This window comes from Balaenoptera acutorostrata, chromosome 1 (assembly GCF_949987535.1).
Source record: "Balaenoptera acutorostrata chromosome 1, mBalAcu1.1, whole genome shotgun sequence".
Classification (NCBI taxonomy): domain Eukaryota; kingdom Metazoa; phylum Chordata; class Mammalia; order Artiodactyla; family Balaenopteridae; genus Balaenoptera; species Balaenoptera acutorostrata.
In genome coordinates this window covers 33906512-33925739 of record NC_080064.1, presented here as the reverse complement: position 1 = coordinate 33925739, position 19228 = coordinate 33906512, and the positions used below count along the sequence as shown (strand labels likewise).

At 46.3% G+C, this 19228-nt stretch overlaps 1 long non-coding RNA gene across 1 annotated transcript in view; it reads right to left on the bottom strand.

The window, feature by feature from the left end:
• The window catches only part of LOC130704602 (uncharacterized), an 86952-nt gene that overhangs the window by 59210 nt on the left and 8514 nt on the right, over window positions 1-19228 (bottom strand). The gene's annotated exons all lie outside the window — the stretch shown is intronic.

Here is a 19228-nt window from a genome sequence, read left to right as displayed (position 1 = left end):
TATTTAGGTTATTATCTATCAATCAACCCTGTTTCCAAACTGCAATGGCTATTGGAGCAAGAAGATATACTACCCAGTCTTTTTGACTGAAAGAATAAATGAACAGGTTCAGTCTAGAAGTTAAAGGCTCTGAACAAGCCAGAGAGGGGAGTTTGGATCTGATGCTGTGGTTGCCAGCAGGTGGAAGGTCTGGAACTGGCCATCAGAATGCTCTTTGAACTCTCCCAAGGCAGGCTTCTCCAAAGCCTTGGCCTTCTCACATGCTGGTAAAGGAGCTCTCCCTCCCCCAGGACTGGCCTAAGGGACAAAGCCCTGCAGGAACCCCGGGGAATTTGCCAACCAATCTTCCCTGGTGGAGCAGGACTGAAAGAAGCACTCGCTCTACTTTTTACAGCATTCAAAGGCAGAACTGTCAAAAGCTGGCCCCCAAATGCTCATATTATGTGGGAGAAAGTCTTGGGGAGAAAATGAGGAAGGAGGGGAATTATGCAATTGAAAACATGTACAAATCCAGACAGAATAATGAAGCACAGACACAAGATTTTGCACTCAATGGAAACTGCATTTAGCCATGTTTTGTGGTTTGAGAAAAAGAGAGAGACTGACTCAGAGACAAATGGAGATACACGGGGTGAGGAGAAAGAGGGGAAAAAAGAAAAGAGACAGAGATGCAAGGAGAGAGCCAGCAGCAGCCAGGTGGAGCCCCACGGAGCAGAAGAGAGGGAGCAGCGGGGCTTGGGGTAAATGGCTTGTCTTCTCCCTGTCTCATCTTCCGTCTTGATGCCTGGATCTGCAGAGGGTTGGCCCCATGGGTCCCAGGGCCTACACTAGTCCTGACCTGGGCAAGAAGGAAACCGAGAGACCTCCACCCCACGCCCCCCAATCTGGGGGCTTGGGATTTTTTTTCTATATATATTCTTATATACTTTCTGTATTTCCAAGTTTTTTTCAAGACTGACCACTGATGGAATACTACTTAACCATAAAAGGGAACCAACTATTGCTACATGCAACAATGGATCTCAAAGCATTACGCTGAGTGAAAAAAGTCCATCTCGAAAGGTTACGTACTGCAAGATTCCATTTATATGACATCCCAGAAATGACAAAATTGTAGAAATGGGGAGAAGATTCGTGATTGCCAGGGGTGAGGGATCGTGGGAGGAAAGTGGATGGGTGTGACTATACAGGTAGCTCAAGAGAGCTCTTTATGGTACACTCTGTCTGGAGTGCAGTGGTGCTTACACAAATCTGTACCTGTGATAAAATGACACGAACTATACACACACAATGTACCAATGTCAGTTTCCTGGTTTTGATATGGTACCGTTGGCGGAAACTGGGTGAAGGGTCATGTAACCTCTCTACTATTTTTCCAACTTCCTGTGAATCTATAATTCTCCACTCTTCCTGTGAAAATAAAAAGTTACCCAAATAAAGTTAGCAAGAAACAGATCACATATTATTCTTAACTTTTTTTTTTTTTTAGTAAATTTACTTATTTATTTATTTTCATTTTTGGCTGCGTTGGGTCTTTGTTGCTGCGCGTGGGCTTTCTCTAGTTGCGTCAAGCGGGGGCTACTCTTTGTTGCGGTGCACGGGCTCCTCATTGCAGTGGCTTCTCTTGTTGTGGAGCACGGGCTCCAGGCACACAGGCTATCAGTAGTTGTGGCACGTGGGCTCAGTAGTTGTGGCTCACAGGCTCTAGAGCGCAGGCTCAGTAGTGGTGGCGCCCTGGCTTAGTTGCTCCGCGGCATGTGGGATCTTCCCAGACCAGGGCTCGAGCCAGTGTCCCCACATTGGCAGGCGGATTCCCAACCACTGCGCCACCAGGGAAGTCTCACATATTATTCTTATAATCAGAAAAGTTATCTCAAAATGTTAAGTGCCATGCAGATGAAAGCTAAAATAGTCATGACAATATGTAATTACCTAAGGGTTATAATCCACATAGAAATTCTTGCTTAAGCAGAAATCCTCCTGGAGAATAGAAGGCTGAACAGAAACCAATTGGAGGATTGGAGAAAGCATGGCTAACAGGGTAGTGCTGTCTGCCTCTTCCTGGCTGTGTGGCTGTGAACAAGTCACTTCACCTCTCTGAGCCTAGATTCCTCATCTGTAAAATGGGTTCCCATACAGATTAAAAGAGACAGTACTCTGAAGCATATAGTGCTCCATAAATATGAAGTCCCTTCCTTTCTCGAAGCATCCACAAGTACACTGGCCTGCAAGGACCTTGCCTTCAACTGCTGGGGCCAGCAAGGGAGATTAATGCTGAAAGGGCCATTAAGATAATCCCTTAAGGGCTTCCCTGGTGGCACAGTGGTTAAGAATCTGCCTGCCAATGCAGGGGACACGGGTTCAAGCCCTGGTGCGGGAAGATCCCACATGCCGTGGAGCAACTAAGCCCATGCGCCACAACTACTGAGACTGTGCTCTAGAGCCCATGAGCCACAACTACTGAGCCCGTGTGCCACAACTACTGAAGCTCGTGTGCCTAGAGCCCGTGCTCCACAATGAGAGAAGCCACCGCAATGAGAAGCCCGCGCACCGCAACGAAGAGTAGCCCCCTCTCGCCGCAACTAGAGAAAGCCCGCACGCAGCAACGGAGACCCAATACAGCCAAAAATAAATAAATAAAATAAATAAATTTATTAAAAAAAAAAAAAGATAATCCCTTAAATGCCACCAAGTATGCTATAAAATGTCTTATATGCTACCAGTCATGCTATAAAAATTTTTGAGCCCCACCACAATTTGGGGGAAAAACCCATTTTTCCCCAAGAAAGTCTTTCTGGCCTTATATTTACCTTTCAGAGTAAATTTTAAGGGCATCACAAATGTGGTAGCATTGAGAAAAAATGCTATGGCTTTAAAACACAGACCAAAACAGCAATCCCGTTAGTATTTCTAAATTATAAAAGAAGAAGGTAAATCTCACTGCTATGGTAACTGTAAAACACTAACATTAATTCAGGTTTTGAAGTGCAGTAGTATTGGTAGGTGGGGTTACCTGTTCCGAATGGGTCTCAGAGGTGGATAGACATGCATGCGGTGACCTGAGGAGACGGCCGAGGTCTCCGGAGCAGTGGGGAAGCCCCGCATCGCCGAGACTCCTAAGCTCTCTCTGCTGACAGAGATTCTGAGCATTGCTAGGGTTGAATCTAATCCTTTCCATTCACAGATGAGACCCCCCAAAAGGGGGATAATGTATCCAATTCTCAGGGCCCACAAGTGGCAGTGGAGGATATGCTTTTGGAAATAAATCAGTATGAGGAGAGAGGCTGGCTTTCAGAGTAGCAGTGCAGCCTCTTAGAACAGTAAGAACATTTTAGTGACACTTCAATGTACAGGATGCTTCTGTGGAGCTGTTGCCTTTGCTTCTCCCAGAATCCTCCCTCCTGCTCTAAGACCCCCGCCATCCAGGGCCCCGCCCGGTGCCCAGTGGAAGGTCAGCAGTCCCCCGCTTGACTTCCCTCAGTGACAGCAGCCCACTCCTTGCTGGACAGCTCCCGTCGTCAGAAAGCTCTCCCTGCCAGCCAGGTGTGATGTCTCTGACCCAGCCGATCGACCCCACACACAACCTGTCATTCCGCCATTTGAATTCCATTCCTGTACATTTCAAAGATGAAAACATCTTTATGAGTCCCTTGTTGAAATTCAAATATAGCTGTGAACACCTAAAGCCCCACGTCAGTGGAGACCTTTGAGGTGGAGTGTTGGCAGGAAGCCCCATGATGGAATGACTTGGGAGAGTCGGGGTGCAATGAACCAGGAGGCTGGGAGGCCAGGAGGCCCAATGTGCTTTATTCAGGGGGCTTTTTGGGTCCTCCAGGGCCTGTGTCTCCTTGGAAGAGAAAACAGAAGCCTCTAGAAAGGCAGACTCCTTCCTTTCCGGTATCTACAAGTCTGGCTGCTGGAAACAGTCCTATCACAGGCAGACTGTCTCCACTCTACAGAGATTCAAAGGGTCCAGAAACTTCTTGTCAAGATGGTACTGTAGGTTCATGTTTTGAATCCCACCTCCACGCACTAAACTCAGAGCAATAATATAAAAAGATAAATTCAAGGCAGGAATAGCTGTGTTCAAACCAGGATAAACATCTTCGTGGACCAGAAATGCAATAGGCACACAAAGGGCTTTGTAGCATGGAAGCTAGGGGGTCCCGGCACTGAAGCAGGGGGAGCAGTGAGGAGTTAGGAATTTGGCTCCCTCGGGTAGAAGAGGCTAAATGCGGCCTGCGTGAGGCCAGGGCCAAGCTTCACGCTGGTTCAGTGACTGGATGTAAACCACCCCCCCGCCCCGGCCCCCCAGCATCAAGGATGAGAGCCTGAGTCATCAGCATGAAACCTGGTTCTGGAAGGGGTCCCAGAAGTCTGGGGCTGTTGTAGTAGCTTTTATGTTTTCTCTTTGTCCTTGATATGCTGTGGTTTCACTACAGCATGGCTAGGTGTGAATTTACTTTTATTTGTTCTGTGCAGCATGGAGTATGCAATCTGAATCTGAGCTCTCATATATTTCTTTTACTCTGGAAAATTCTCGGCCTTTATTCTTTCATCTTGCTTCTTTTGCATTTCCTCTGTTCTCCTGGAACTCCTGCATAGCAGTCTGTCAACTGATACTCCATGTCTCTTAACTGTTTAGGGCATAGCACGCCAGTTATCTCTCAGGGTCTATTTTTCCCTTTTTCCTTAGTAATAGAATCTCTGGTTTTTAATTAGGCACATGACCACTTGGAATAAAGACTACATTTCTCAGTCTTCCTTTTAGCTACAGGCTCTGTCCTGCTGTGGGACCTATGAGAAACTATGTGAAACAGGCTGTATAATTATCCAACCAAGGAACAAGGAAGCTGGAGCGTTTATCCATGAATTACTGTCCCCTTCTGGCTGAGGGTCTTTCCTGGGGCTAACTCCCCCAGTACTCTAACTGCCCCTGTGCAAGCTAAGCATGCTTCTGCAGCCAGAAAATGCACTCGGATGGAGATGCAGGAAGCTGTTATCCTGTACTCTGCTGGTATCAGCTAAGGGAATGTGGGCTGGGCACCAGCAGTGCCTGCAACATATCTATTGCATTAGATTCCCTCTAACTTCTATACTGTTCTTTCTCATAATTCATCTCTTTATCTCTTGCTACATCCTGGGTGAAATCCCCAGTTCTCTCTTCCAAATAGTTAATCCTATCTTCTATCATGTCCAATCTAGACATAGTCTGTTTCTTTAGTTTATTTCAATAAATATATTTCTCATTTCCAGTGTTTCTAAATGGTTTTGTTTCATTTCTGCTTGTTTTTAATTTGTAATTTATTATTCTCTTTTCATGGATGGATGTTATTCCTGACTTTATTCATTAATTTTCCTTGTGTGTTTCGGAATTTTAGTTTGTAGGCTTTTCTCAAGTGGGATCAATTTTTCTCTGCCTACTCACCCTGCCTAGTGGACGGCTGGTTCTCCCTGGAATCCTGGGACACCATCCAGAACCAATTTTATGCTCATAACTCAAGGCAGGAGTTTCACATGTCCCATCACTGAACCTGTGTGAGGCTTGGCCTGGCTTCACAGGGGACTCATTACATGTAGAGGAAAGGTAACTACTCACTTGCTAATCTAACAAATATTTTTTGAGTGCCTTCTTTGAGGCAGGCCTGTTCTAGGGGTGGGACTACAATGATGACCTAGACAAGTAAGTATTAATATAAATAAGTCTATCATTTATTATCAGACAGTGATTTTTGACCTTAAGGAAAACTGAAGCAGAGTAAGGGAGTCAAAGTGATGGAAGGTGGGGGTCAGTATATCTTAGGTAAGTCAATCAGGGAAGGCCTCTCTGTAACATTTGAGTAGAACATTGAATGAAGTGACGCAGCAAGTTGTGCACAGATCTGGGGGAAGAGCATCTCAAACAGGGAAGAGCAAGTGCAAAGGCCCTGAGGCAGAAGAGTGCTTGTTATGTTCAAGAAACAGAGAGAAGGCCAGGGATCCAGCAGAGTGAGCCAGGGGAGAGGGATAAGCAATCTGTCTGGAGAAGTAGTCTGGGGCCAAATCCTCCATGGGGGGCCTTGGTGCAGTGGTGGGCTGGAGCCAACTCAGACTGGCTCTGGAGTGCTTGTTGTTCAGTGATGTCATGTTGTAAGCTTGAAGTTGGCCGTGGAGGGAGAACATACACCCCAATTAGCAAATGCTACAAATCAGCACTCCCCATCCCTGAGAGCCCATTGTTAAGCATTTACCAGCACACCACTGCTTGTAGGTGTGGTGAGTAATTTGTCCTAATTGGAATAGGAAGCCATCAGAGGGTTTTGAACTGCGGAACAATGAGATGTGGTTTCATTTAAACAAGGTCAGTGTGAAGAACAGCCCCTAGGGGTGCAAGAAGGGAAGCAGGGAAATGGATTAGGAAGCAATTGCAGTGACCAGGTGAAAAAGGGATGGGAACTGGTCTACAGATCATGGGAAGGAAGCAGTTTTAGTTCCCTGTTCTATTTTCTGGTGTGATATCCCTTAACATCCTGTTTAGCCTCTGTTGATTCCACTGGCAGGGAGCAACAGATTTTCCTAGAAGGAGGGTGGGCTTTGGAATCAGTGGGCCTGCATTTAAATCCTAGATCCACTTCTTAATAGTATTCCTTGGGGAAATTACTTAACCTCTCTGAGTCGTAGTGCCTTGCGTGTAGAACAGAGATAATACCTGAAAGGGTGGCTGTGATGAGTAATGAGGCAAAGAGTATGAAATTCCTGTTTACCCTTCTTTCCAGAGCACAGCACCCTGACCCTCAGTCCCCCAGTGTCCCTCTCTCTGTAGGACATGGGACTGAAGCAAAAAGAGTGAAACTACTGGTCACCCAGTTCCCCAGGCTGTCAGCTGGTCTTTCCTGGTTCCCAGGTGGGCCACCAGCTCCACCTAGTGTCTAGTCTGGTTCTTGCAGGCCAGCCTTTCCTGGATGGTGTCTTGATCATGAATCAATCACCGCAAGGTTAAAGACTCCTTTGCCAGATGCAGCCAACAGCACATTAACTGTCCTAACATTCATTGTCTGATCTACCAAAAAAGCCTGCTCTCTGCTGTCCCCCAATCCCTCCTTGCATGACAGTCTTGCCTCCATATTCAGATTGTAGAAGGCAGGACCTAGGTCTTCAGAATCCATTCCTCTTTCTTGAGCAATTATTTTGTGCCAGGCACTCTGCTTTAATCCTTAAGGCAATTACATCCTTATTCTTCATCTGAAGAAACTGAGGCCAAGACATAAAAGGTGACTCACTTAAAGTCATTGGGTAAACAATCAAGGTAAGATTTGATTCCAGGACCTCTCTTTGCAAGTGCAAGTTTTTTCCACAAAAGCATCCAGCACAAGCTGGGCAGCCAGAAGATGCTCAGGTGGATCATTTTATTTATTAGGCCCTTTTAAAGTAGTGAAGCAAAGAGAACACTAAACAGGAGTCAGGCCCCACACTGGGGTTCAAGATTTGCCATGAAAAGTTTGCCAGGTCACCTTGGGCAGATCAATGCCCCTCTGTGGTCTTCGGCAACCCCATAATTAAAGACAAGGATGGGACTACGCGGTCCCAAAGCCTCCCTCAAGTCCTGATGTTCAACAGTTGCCAAGTTGAGAGGGCTCTAGATGAGGGTTCACAATCTGGGCTCTGAGGTCACTGCACTGGTGAGTCCCAGCTTTGCCACTCAATAGCTGTGATGTCTTGGGTGAGCCACTTACCCTGGCCTCCATTTCCTTGTCTGTAAAGGGAGGATAATGAAAGTGCTCACCTCCCAAGCTCACAGGGTTGTTATCTCTTAGACCCTCTCAAAACAGTGCTTGGTACAGAATAGGTAATACTTTCATGTTATTTTTAAAAAATATCCATTCCATCCACTACCTAATTCATTTTTGCTAAACCATTAAACCAGATCACATGAAAGTCTTGTGCATCACAAACAGGGTTTTCCATTGTTTTATTCCTGCAAGCTCCAAGACATGATCATACACGTAGCCACAGATAAGGCAATGTCATTTGTCTGACACACAGGCTCCTCATAGGATCATGTGGGCTACAACTTAAATAAAACCTGAAATGCTTTGGACAAACTGAGGCCCAAAGACCACTATTGTACCACAAGTTCCATCACTCAAGATGTCCTAAACTGGGCTCCTCTGGACCTGTTTCCTCGTGAGGGAATGGGGGTGGGGGTGGGAGTACACTATCTGATCATTTACAAAGGCCTCTGTTACAGGTCAGGCACTGTGATAGGTTTTCCTGTAGCTAAATCAGAAAATAGCATGCACTGACAAAGGGACCAAGGACCCTGTCCCCTCTGCTGGGTCTCTGTGAGGCAGAAACCAGGGCTGGGCAGTGGAATAGTGTGTCCTCTCCATCCTCTTCTTAGGGATCTCCTCCTGAATAGGCAGGTGGGGAGGCTGGAGAGCTTGCTGTGTGACGGGATGGGATAATTCCCTTCCCCCATCAGAATCCCAGGTCGCTGGAGCAGCTCTGTCCAATAGAACTTCCTGAGATGATGGAAGTATTTGATATCTATGCTGCCCAACATGGAGGCCACTTCACCAGTAGCTTGTGGCTAGTGCAACTGAGGAACTGAATTTTACATCACATTTTATTTAAATTATTTAAAGTTTAAATAGTATCTTGTGGCTAGTGGCTACCATATTAGATAGAGCAGCTCTACAGCTATAAGGCCTTACGGGCATCCTCCTGGCGAGATGAGGAGGTACTTGAGACACAGAGTAATGTGCTTAAAGGTATCCAGTGACTCCTTGGCAGGATTGAAACCAGAACCTAAATCCTTCTTATTCTAGGCCATTTTTTTTCCCCACATCATGCTTGGAGACTTTGGCCATTGCTCTTCAATGGCTCCATGCCTTTCTTCAGGTTAGGTAGCTCCCCGACTCCACACCCACCTGCTCTCTGCTTGGTAAACTTCTACCCATACTTCAAGACCCAACTCAAACATCATGACCTTTTTTCCAACCCTGGCAGTTCCTTGTTTCCTCCCCCATCTTCCTGCAGCATCTTGTCTACTTAGCTACCAGAGCACTCATGATGTAGTTATCTATTTATTTGTCTCCCTGCTTGACTAGAATCCCCTGGAAGTACAGACAGTGTTTTATTCTTCTTCCTATCTCCAGAACCCAATACAGGAGACAGGTCAACAAACATGTGTGGGATCAACATACTGAATGTACAACAATTTGCAAGTTTCAAATAAAAACAAACTTTCCCAGAAGACAAAGAGTTGTAACTAGCAATCAGGATGCCTGGGTTCTGTTTGCGACTCATGCTCAGCTGCTGTGTGACTATGGGTAAATTGTGCCCCCTCTCTGGGCCTGAGGAGGTTGGAATGGGTCAAATCTAAGGTAGGTCCCAGCCTCCTCTAAGGGCCTGACTCTGAGGGACCCCTGGCTCAGCAACTTGGGTAGGGCTGGAGGGGGTTGCAGGGAACGGTGGTTGGAGGTGGCCACAGACCATGGAAGGAACAGCTGGAAATGAGGCCTGAGGTCGCTGAGGCTAAGGGGCTGCCGGGAGATGCAGCCATGTCAGCAGCTGCTGGGCCACCAGGCCAGGAGTGTACAGGGGAGCCCTAGACACGGTGGAGGGAGGGCTGGGAGAGCAGCAGAGGTAGGAACCAAAGGGGAGGACAGGAAAAGGATGGAACCAACCAAACAAGACAAAGGAGAAAGATGGAGAAACACAACAAAATACTGACTGTAGAAAATCCAATCCATTTCTGGTTAGACTCCCATTCATTCATTCATTCATTCATTCCACACATTCACTCAAAAACATGTACTCATAGATTTCCTGAACTTGGGGGCTCTTAGATCATTAGACAAAGAAACTGAGGATCAAAGTGGGGATATTACTTATCCCAGGTCACATGGGAAAGAGCCCAGGTGCCCACTTTCTCCACTCTGCCAAACCACTGTGCCCACTGAATGCCAGTCATGTGCCTCCCTGGTGTGCCCAGCACTCGCTTTGAGTTGTCAAGGCCTTGGGCCAGTCCTGCCAGGAACGGCAGCCTCTTCCAGATAGCAAAGGAGGCCTTGGGGTGATCCTCGGCCTCCGCAGGGCCTCACTCCTGGTGGAGCAGCTTAATAGAATGAGCCCTGGTCTCGGAGCTGGACAGTTCTGGATTCAAGTCCCCAGAAACATCTGTGTGTGTGTTTTTTTAATGGGTGAATTTGGAAAGTCACTCACCTTTCAGTTTTCTCACCTATAAAATGGAGATGATCCCTCACAGGATTATGCTGTAAGGTTTAAATGAAATAATATGTGTGACCATGCCTAAAAGACATCAGTAAATGTTTGTTAATACATAAGAAAGTCAACAGCAGCCCTGTGAGGGGTCAGCTGGGCTGACCCTCACAGCTAGGCCACGGCGTTCTCCTGCAAACATAAACAAGTTCACAGAACACCGACACCAGACAAGGTCGCTGTAATGGTGATGCAGTGAGACAAAAAGTATACCACCACATCCAAATACAGACAAAAACAAAATCATAAAAATGACCGACATCCCCCTCTCCCGGGCAACACGAGTGACGGTGGTCTCTGCACCAATCACAGCCGTTGCCCTCCTCCAGTCCCTCCCTCAGATAAAAATAAAGATACCGAATCACCCCATTGCCTCTGCCTTCTGACAGCACCTAACCCAGAGCAAACTCTTGTTTATAACAAGCCCCTCCTACCAGCTTCTTTCTGGGATGCCATAGGCTTCTACAAGGAGCACCATGGCCTACGTGCAGCAAGTGATAAACCCAACCCTGTTGACTACAGGTGTGTTCTTGGTGATCTTCTGCTGTGGGGCAGCGATCAAGATTTAAATGGTGGAAGTTCAGTCCCCATGACAGAATAGTGGAGGAACACACACACATATGTATGTATAGGTATATGCATATATATTATACATATAAATTCTTGTCTGAAGCATCATTCCTTCAAGTATACAGTCTGGGTGACTTACTACTCTGCTTACAAACAAAATTGGCCCTTCGGTCTAACTGGGCTTTGGTAAAATTTGGGAAACAACTCTCATGGGCAAAGGAAGAAATGGAGACAAGGAGGCAGATTAATATTTACATAAATCCAACCAGACTTTATCTGCCAGACTGACAGATATTTATGACACATGTCAGACTTTGTCCCGCTTATTCCTCATGACCATTCTATGGAGTAAGTACAGCATTATTTCCCCTAGTTGACAGATAGGGAAAGTGAGGGTCACAGAAGTTTGGTAAGTGTTTGGGCCATTATTTGAAGCAGTACCGGCTCCAAAGCCCATGCTCCTTACACCCAGCCCACGAGCTCCTTTACCCTCCTGGGAAAGAAGGGATGAGCAGAGCTGGGCCTGCTCTGCCCTCCATCCTTGAGTGCCTTGGCACCTGGCCACCTGAATTCAGCCTCTTTAGCCCCAGTAGCCCAGGTAAGGCCTAATAACTGGTTGTGAGCAAAGCATAATCCATCAGAGATCAGAAGCCCTTGATGAGTTACCACTTTATAAGTGGGGAAACTGAGGCTCATGGAGGTAAGTCCCCTGTCCTATCTGGGCTTCCTCCAGTGGTTGCTGGAGCTGGCTCCTACCAGCTTACAAGGGCAATGGCATGTATCTCCTCCCAATTCAGCGTTCAGTGATGTCCCTTTGGTCCTTGATATCAGCCATGGTGTGACTATTTACACCATAAAAATTGGCAAATGCTATAAATCAGGGATTTTTGTGTGTGTTTGTTTTTTCTCCAGAGAGCCAGCTGTTAAAACATTTACCAGCACACCACTGGCTTCCTCTCTGCTGTAAGGAAAAGGAATTATAAACGTCAGTGGGGAGATGGTCAGGAAAAGCTCCCATCAGGGTCCAGGCAAACAGATCCTCAACCTAGCTTGGCTGTGATTTTATGATCAACATCCATGTGATCTGTGATGTGTTTGTGTCAGAATCACTGAGGGTCTTGTTGAAAATATTTCCTGGGCCCCACTGAAGCAGAATCCCTGGAGGCAGGACCATAACCTGTATTTTACCAGGTCTCCTCACATGATTCTTTTGGTTCCTGAGTTTGAGTATCACTGCTCTGCATCCTCGTCGTTGTAAAATGACTCCTCAGACACAGAGGGCAAAGCTTAGGCCCTCATAGAAAATGCACTCCAGTCTCTATTTCTTGAATGCCCACTGTGTGTTTGCTGAGGGTGAGTGAAGACAGGCCCAGGTGTGCTTCCGTCCTCGTTCCCCATCCCTGAGCTGATGGTAGAGAGCTCACTGGTCTATCGACATTGGAATCAGACAAAATTCCACCATGTCACCTCCCAGAGAGTTCTAGGTAAGCATGCCCACTAGATGTTCCAGTAGAATTTATTAACACATAGGAAATGTATAGTTAATACTTAATTATCTAAACAATTTGAAGTCAGCAGAACTGGGTTAGAGTCCTGGATCTGATCCACACTAGGTTTGTGACCTAAGGCAAGTCCCTTGACCTCTCTGGGGCTCAGTTGCCTCCTCTGTAAAACTAGCATCTACCTTAGAGGTTTACAAGACTCAAACGAGATAACGCTGGGAAAGCAAACTCATTTACACAGTGCTAGATGCACATTTATTTCCTTAGCTCTCTCACCCTTTCAGGTGGGCCCTCCTCAGCTCTAGAACCATGGCCTGTCTCCCTAACCAGGCTGTGGGCACCTCAGAGCAGGCCCTGGGCTTACCCATCTCTGTGTGTGCTTCATACATAATAGGTATTTCCTAAAGGTCTGTGATTGAATATGAATGAATGATCTACATATAGATATAGACAGATAAGACCACCCACACCCAGATACATGTAGATACTGGTATGGGATTATTCACAGACAGGTGGCATGGAGTTGTGAATAGAGCACAGGACCTGGGGTCAGCAGTTTCAAGTGTTAGGATGGGGAACTGTATCTACTGCTGCATAGTAAACTACCACAAACTTACAGGCTTAAAACAACACATATTTATTACCCCACAGGTTCTATGGGTCAGGAATCCAAGCCCATCCTAGCAGAGTCCTCTGTTTAGAGTCCCACAACACTGCACTCAAGGTGTTGGCCAGGGCTGCAGTCTCATCTGAGGCTCACCTGGGGAAGGATCTGTTTCCATGCTCACTCAGGCTGTCGGCAGAATTCAGCTCCTTGCAGTTGTAGGCCTGTCACTTTCTTACTGGCTGCCAGTTTGAGGTTGCCCCCTCAGCTCCTAGAGTTGCCTGCAGTTCCTTTGTCACATGGGTCCCCCAAAATAGGCATCCCCCAACATGGCAGCTTGCTTCTTCAGAGCCAACCAGGGAGTGAGTATGAGAGAGACTCCGGCAAGATGGGTGCTATAATTTTGTCATGAAACTATGTAATCACTTATGTAATAACATGCCTGTCATCCGTCTGATCACCTTCGCCATATTCTATCAGTTAGAAGCAAGTCACCGGCCCTGCCCACACTCAAGTGGAGGGAATTACATGAAGTCATGAATGCCAGCAGGATGGTGGGTGACCTCTTCAAGAGTCTGTCCATCACAGGAGCTGAGATGAACCTCGTGAAGGACCTTCCTTGTGAAGTCGGTAGACAGACTTGTGGGATAGTACGGTTCTGAAAAATCTTCTAGCCAATTCACTTAACATATGAGAAAACAGAAGCCCAGAGAGACAGAGTCACCAGTAAGAATACAGCAGAATCAGACTAGACTCCGAACCCTCTGACTCCTAATCTCCACCATACTCTACTGCTTCTCTCCTGCTTATTGTCATAACTTTGGGGACAAAAGACAAAAATTAAGGTGACTCTGAAGATGTAGCTCAGTGACCACTGGAATGTCTTGGAATACCTACAGAATAAATCCAAGTCCTTAGCATGGCCCTCAAGGCCCTTTGACGACCTGGCACAGTGGAGCTTTTCTGTCTCACCCTTTGCCAACCCCACTCCCCTCACAGAGAACCATTTGCGACTACCTGGGGGTCCTTCCGTCCCTATGCATATGCTCCATCAGGAAGGCCTTTCTCTTTCTATGTCTAGGAAATAAACAAACAAAACAAATCAACACATAAATACAGCTACTTATCCTTTGAGTCCCAGCTCAAATGCCACCTTCTCTGTGACACCCTCCTTAATTCTTGTAGGCAGAATTAATCACTCCCTCCATTCTGCTCTCTCAGAATCTTGACCAGCCTCTCATAAGCCCTTTTTGCATGCCTTATAGTTGTTTTTGAGTTCTGTTTCTCCTGTGACACTAGGACCTTAAAGCAGGGTTGTTAGAAAGATGTGAAACTTATTTGATTTAAACAAGTCTATCCTGACAGCTGGCCTTGTCAAGAGACTGCCACAGCCTCTCCTGCTGGGCTGAGACACCACCAAGGCTAATGAGAGTATTTCTTTCAAAGCAGATGTCTCCAGAAGCTCATGGCAAGTCAAGGAAAGGCTAGCTCAATCCCCACCCAATTACATTCTCCTCTGTAGCTCCCCCAGCACTTTGTTCCATTCAGTAAATAGTTACTTATTGATTGACCAGACTTGAATAGTCATTCGACAATTGCAATTGATGTACACCCAAGGCTGGTCCTCTACTCAGAGTTCAGGTTACAGTGATGAATAAGGCAAGGAAAGGGCATGACAAATCTAAAGCACCTGGGCTTTGGAGACAGAAAAGGCATGATTCAAAGCAGACTCGGTTACTTACTAGTTGTACGATCTTGAGCAACTTATTTAACTTCTCTGACCTCCGTTTCCTCAGCTAAGGTGGGGTAACAGTGCCTATTCCATAAATGTTGCTGTGTGGATTATGTGAGAGGCTATATATGCCTGGCATGTGCCCCGTCCCCATTCCTAGAGAACCATTGTTCATGCGGGAAACACTCACCATACACTGAGATGAGTGCCATCAGTGACAGACATGAGGTGCTGGGGGAGGGAGCATAGTGAGTGGAGGGACCTGTTCTACTGAACAGAGGAGGAGGAAGGGGAGGCTTCAAACAGGATGAGCAGGGGTTGGCCAGGAGGATATGCCGGTCAGAGGGAATGGCACGTACAAAAGCAGGGCTGTCGGGCTTCCCTGGTGGCGCAGTGGTTGAGAGTCTGCCTGCTAATGCAGGGGACACGGGTTCGAGCCCTGGCCTGGGAAGATCCCACATGCCGCGGAGCGGCTGGGCCCGTGAGCCACAACTGCTGAGCCTGCGCGTCTGGAGCCTGTGCTCCGCGGCGAGAGAGGCCGCGGCGGTGAGAGGCCCGCGCATCGCGATGAAGAGTGGCCCCCGCTTGCCACAACTGGAGAAAGCCCTCGCACAGAAACGAAGACCCAACACAGCCAAAATCAATCAATCAATCAATCAATCAAAAAACATACGCATCTGATTCAAGATCCTCATTTAAAAAAAAAAAAAAAAAAAAAAAAAGCAGGGCTGTCCTAGCGCCTGATCTACATTTTTGTCTGTTCCCGGGTAAGGCGGCCTCTAAGCCCTGAAGGTAACACAGAGATCAAACAATCTCTTCTTTCTGTGACAGATGACTGATGTTTTTATTTCTGTTGCCATACTGGAGAAAGTGCCTTTTCTCTCAACCAGAAATATGAAATAATCCAATTTGCAACTAAGGTAATGCTGAGCATTAAAATGCACTGAATTCCAAAGTTCTGATTCTAAGGAGAATGTTAACTGAGTCTCACTCCCAGTGCATGTGACACATTTTTGAATAGACTTTATGGAGTTTGACGCTGTTAAAATGAGACATATGTATAACCTGTGAGTGATACTGCTGCTGTGGGAATCCTTGGAATCTCTTAATATTTTTACATCCATGATTTTCATGGCCTTAATAACTTAGACTCCAAGAATCCTAGAATGTTAGTTATAGAAGACCCCTCAGAGGTTCAGCCTCCACACCTTCCTGATGAAGAAGCTGAGGCCAAGACATGGGGAATGAGCTGCCCAAGACCATACAGCAAAATCCTTAGTTTCTGACACTGGAACATAGACCTCTAAGCTTCAAATCCAGTGCTCTTTCTCCTGTACTATGGTTACTTACTCCTGAGGGACTGTTGTCAGTTGAGGGTGGGTCTTTTCAAATTGCACACTTCAGTTAATAGATGTTCATTTTAAAGATTCATTTCCTTTGGGTTCAATGGGTTGCTTTCCACAAGGTCAATATTAAAAGGTTATATCAAACCTCAGGTTCTTGACTGTGTCCTTAAGTACTTAGGCCCTGAAGGTGATAGAATCACAGAATCTTAGGACTTCCCTGGTGGTCCACTGGTTAAGACTCTGCGCTTCGTCTGGAGCCTGTCCTCCGCAAAAGAGAGGCCGCGATAGTGAGAGGCCCGCGCACCGCGATGAAGAGTGGCCCCTGCTTGCCACAACTAGAGAAAGCCCTCGCACAGAAACGAAGACCCAACACAGCCAAAAATAAATAAATAAATTAATTAATTAAAAAAAAATAGTACAAGACTCTGCGCTTCCAGTGCAGGGGGTGCAGGTTCGATCCCTGGTTGGGGAACTAAGATCCCACATGCCATGCGACGCGGCAAAAAAAAAAAAAAAAAAATTAAGAGTCACAGAATCTTAGAGTTGAAAGGGATTTTAGAGGTTTATGTGGTTCAACTCCCCTTCCACCAAAGAAATACCCTCTGAACATATTCAGTGAACATATCCGTTTCTCCTGAGGGAATTTATTCTGTTGTTTGGCCATGACTGCAAGGTTCATTGAGCAGAATTCCGTTTGTCTACCTACTCTGTCCTTTAAGAGAAAGGGAAGGCAGGAAATGGTGCTCACTTATTTATGTGATTATCCCAATATAATACTGGGAAAAAAAGTTTAAATAACGTGCCCAAGTTCACCCACGATAAGTGGAAGATTCAAGCCAGAGTGTAACTCTCCAGAATGCCGAGATTCCCCCATCTCCCAGCCTTCTGTCTCTCTTCCACAAAGCCCTTTCAGCACGCTACTCTGGAGCTTTCCTTTTAACATAAAAATCCCCTGCTTAAATGCCTTTGATGGCTCTTCAATACCCACTCAAGGTAAACAGTCCAAACTCTTTAGATGACTAACCACGGCCCTTAACAATCTGGCTCCAAGTGGACTTTCCAGGTTCACTTCCCTCTACTCTTCCAGTGCATCCCAGCTTCTCCCTGAGGATGCCTTTCTGTCTCCGCACATGCTGTACTTGCTGCCTACATGCCCTTCCCCTCTTTCTCTGCCTAAAGAATTCCTAGTTTCCTTTTAAGGTCCCTTCAAATGTCACCTCCTTGGCGAATCCTTCCCAAGTCTCTCTGCAGAATCAGAGACTTGCCTCTTTCCTGCTTTCTCCCGGCACATTGTACACCTCTTGTAACAGCCTCTTTTGCATTGTCATGGTGCTTTGTAGTCTAAGATCCTTGAGGACAGGGATGGTATTTCTTTGCATTCCCAGTTCCTGGCACATAATAGGTGTTCCATAAATATTCAGGAAATAGAACTGAGGTGTAATCCTTTTCCAAATGTTAATCCTTCCATTATTTGAAGACCCATCTACAGCCTTGCCCTATGACATTCTAGTCCTAGTTTTTTCTTTTCTAGGCTAAGTATTCCCAACTCCTTCAGCTGTTTCTTATAAAGTCTGATTTCCAGAGTCTTATCATCTTGGTCATTTGCTTCTGGGTGACAACTTGTCAACATCACTCTTGTAAAATATGAGTCCCACCAACAAAACTTAACAGCCCAGATGAAGTCTGACCACAGCAGAACACAGTAAGAGGATCACAACCTCTGATTTAGATGTAACATTTCTTTAACCATTGCTGTGTGCCAGGAACCTCTGTCTATCTTATTTTCTTTCACTCTTGCAATAATCTGGTAAGGTAGGTATTATTTCTCTCATCTTTTAGATGAGGATACCAGCCATCTGGTAAAGCACTTCAAGAGTAAGTTCAAGTCACAAGCCCAGAGCACAAAGTGAGCTTGTGGCCAACTGATACCTTTAGATCATTTTTACATCAACTGCTGTCAAGTTAATTTTTTTTCCAGTTACTGGGTTTAAGGGCAACTGAGGACAAAAAGAATCAGTGCCTATAGAAGGGTGTGGAACCAAAGCACGGAGAAAAGGCAGGTTGGATTAATGACCAACTTCCTAAAAATAACAGCCTTTATCTAGGAGCTCAGACAGAGCCTGGAATTTCTCAGCCACATAGCTTCCTGGAACTATTTTTATTTGGTATTTTACAAGAGGAACAAGAGCAGAAGTGTCTTAGATAAACAGTGAGGTTTGAGGCTCAGCATTCCTCTGCAAAGCCCTTGCACCATCAGAATCTGAGCAGCCAGTCTAGTTGGGGCCCTGTGAGTTACAGAGGAGATGATGAGGGGCCTGTCTCCAGTCTGGGGCCTGGGCCTGGAAGGGCCCCAATGCGCACATTCATTCCATAAAGATCTACTGAGCACAGCTGTGTTCCAGGTATGGTATGAGGAGCTGGGTGTGTACTAAAGCAGGGGTCCCCAACCCCCTGGTGTGTGGGCCGCACAGCAGGAGGTGAGCAGCGGGCAAGTGAGCAAAGCTTCATCTGCCACTCCCCATCACTCGCATTACCGCCTGAACCATCCCCTGTCCCTGGTGCCAAAAAGGTTGGGGACCGCTGTACTAAAGAACATAGAGAGAGTTCCAACCTTCTGAGCTTATCATCCGGTGGCAGACACAGACACAAAGGATACATATGCAATCGAGCAAGGGCAATGCTCTCCAGGCTACTGGGAGAGCAAGACGAGAGGCATTTAGCCCATTCTGTGGTGAGGATGGAAGAGAAGGGATCAGAGGAAGCTTCCTGGGCAGAGTGATCTTAATTGATGAGTAGGAGTTAACCTGGGGAAGGTGGGAAGAAGAGACAAAGGAAGAAGAAAAAGTAGAAGGTATAAGCAGAACCTCAAATGCAAGAAACAGCATAAAGTTCCCATAAAGGATGGGAAGAATTACAAGCAGTTTGGTGTTTGATTAAAGTTCTAGAGGCGGAGAGATAGACCAAAGTACTAACTGCCTGTTGTGTGTTAGGCACTATGATAAAACCTTCACATACATTGTTTCAGATCACTAACTCACTGTGTAACCTTGTACTGTACCTCTCTGGGCCTCACTAGTAAAATGAGGTCAACATGAATTCCAAGGTCCTCTCTAATCTCAGCCTCTGGCCTGAGTGGAAAGGCATTCTAATATATGGTCTACCCACCATGTTTACAGTAATAGTAGGTTGATCCAGCTTCATGGCCCTACTT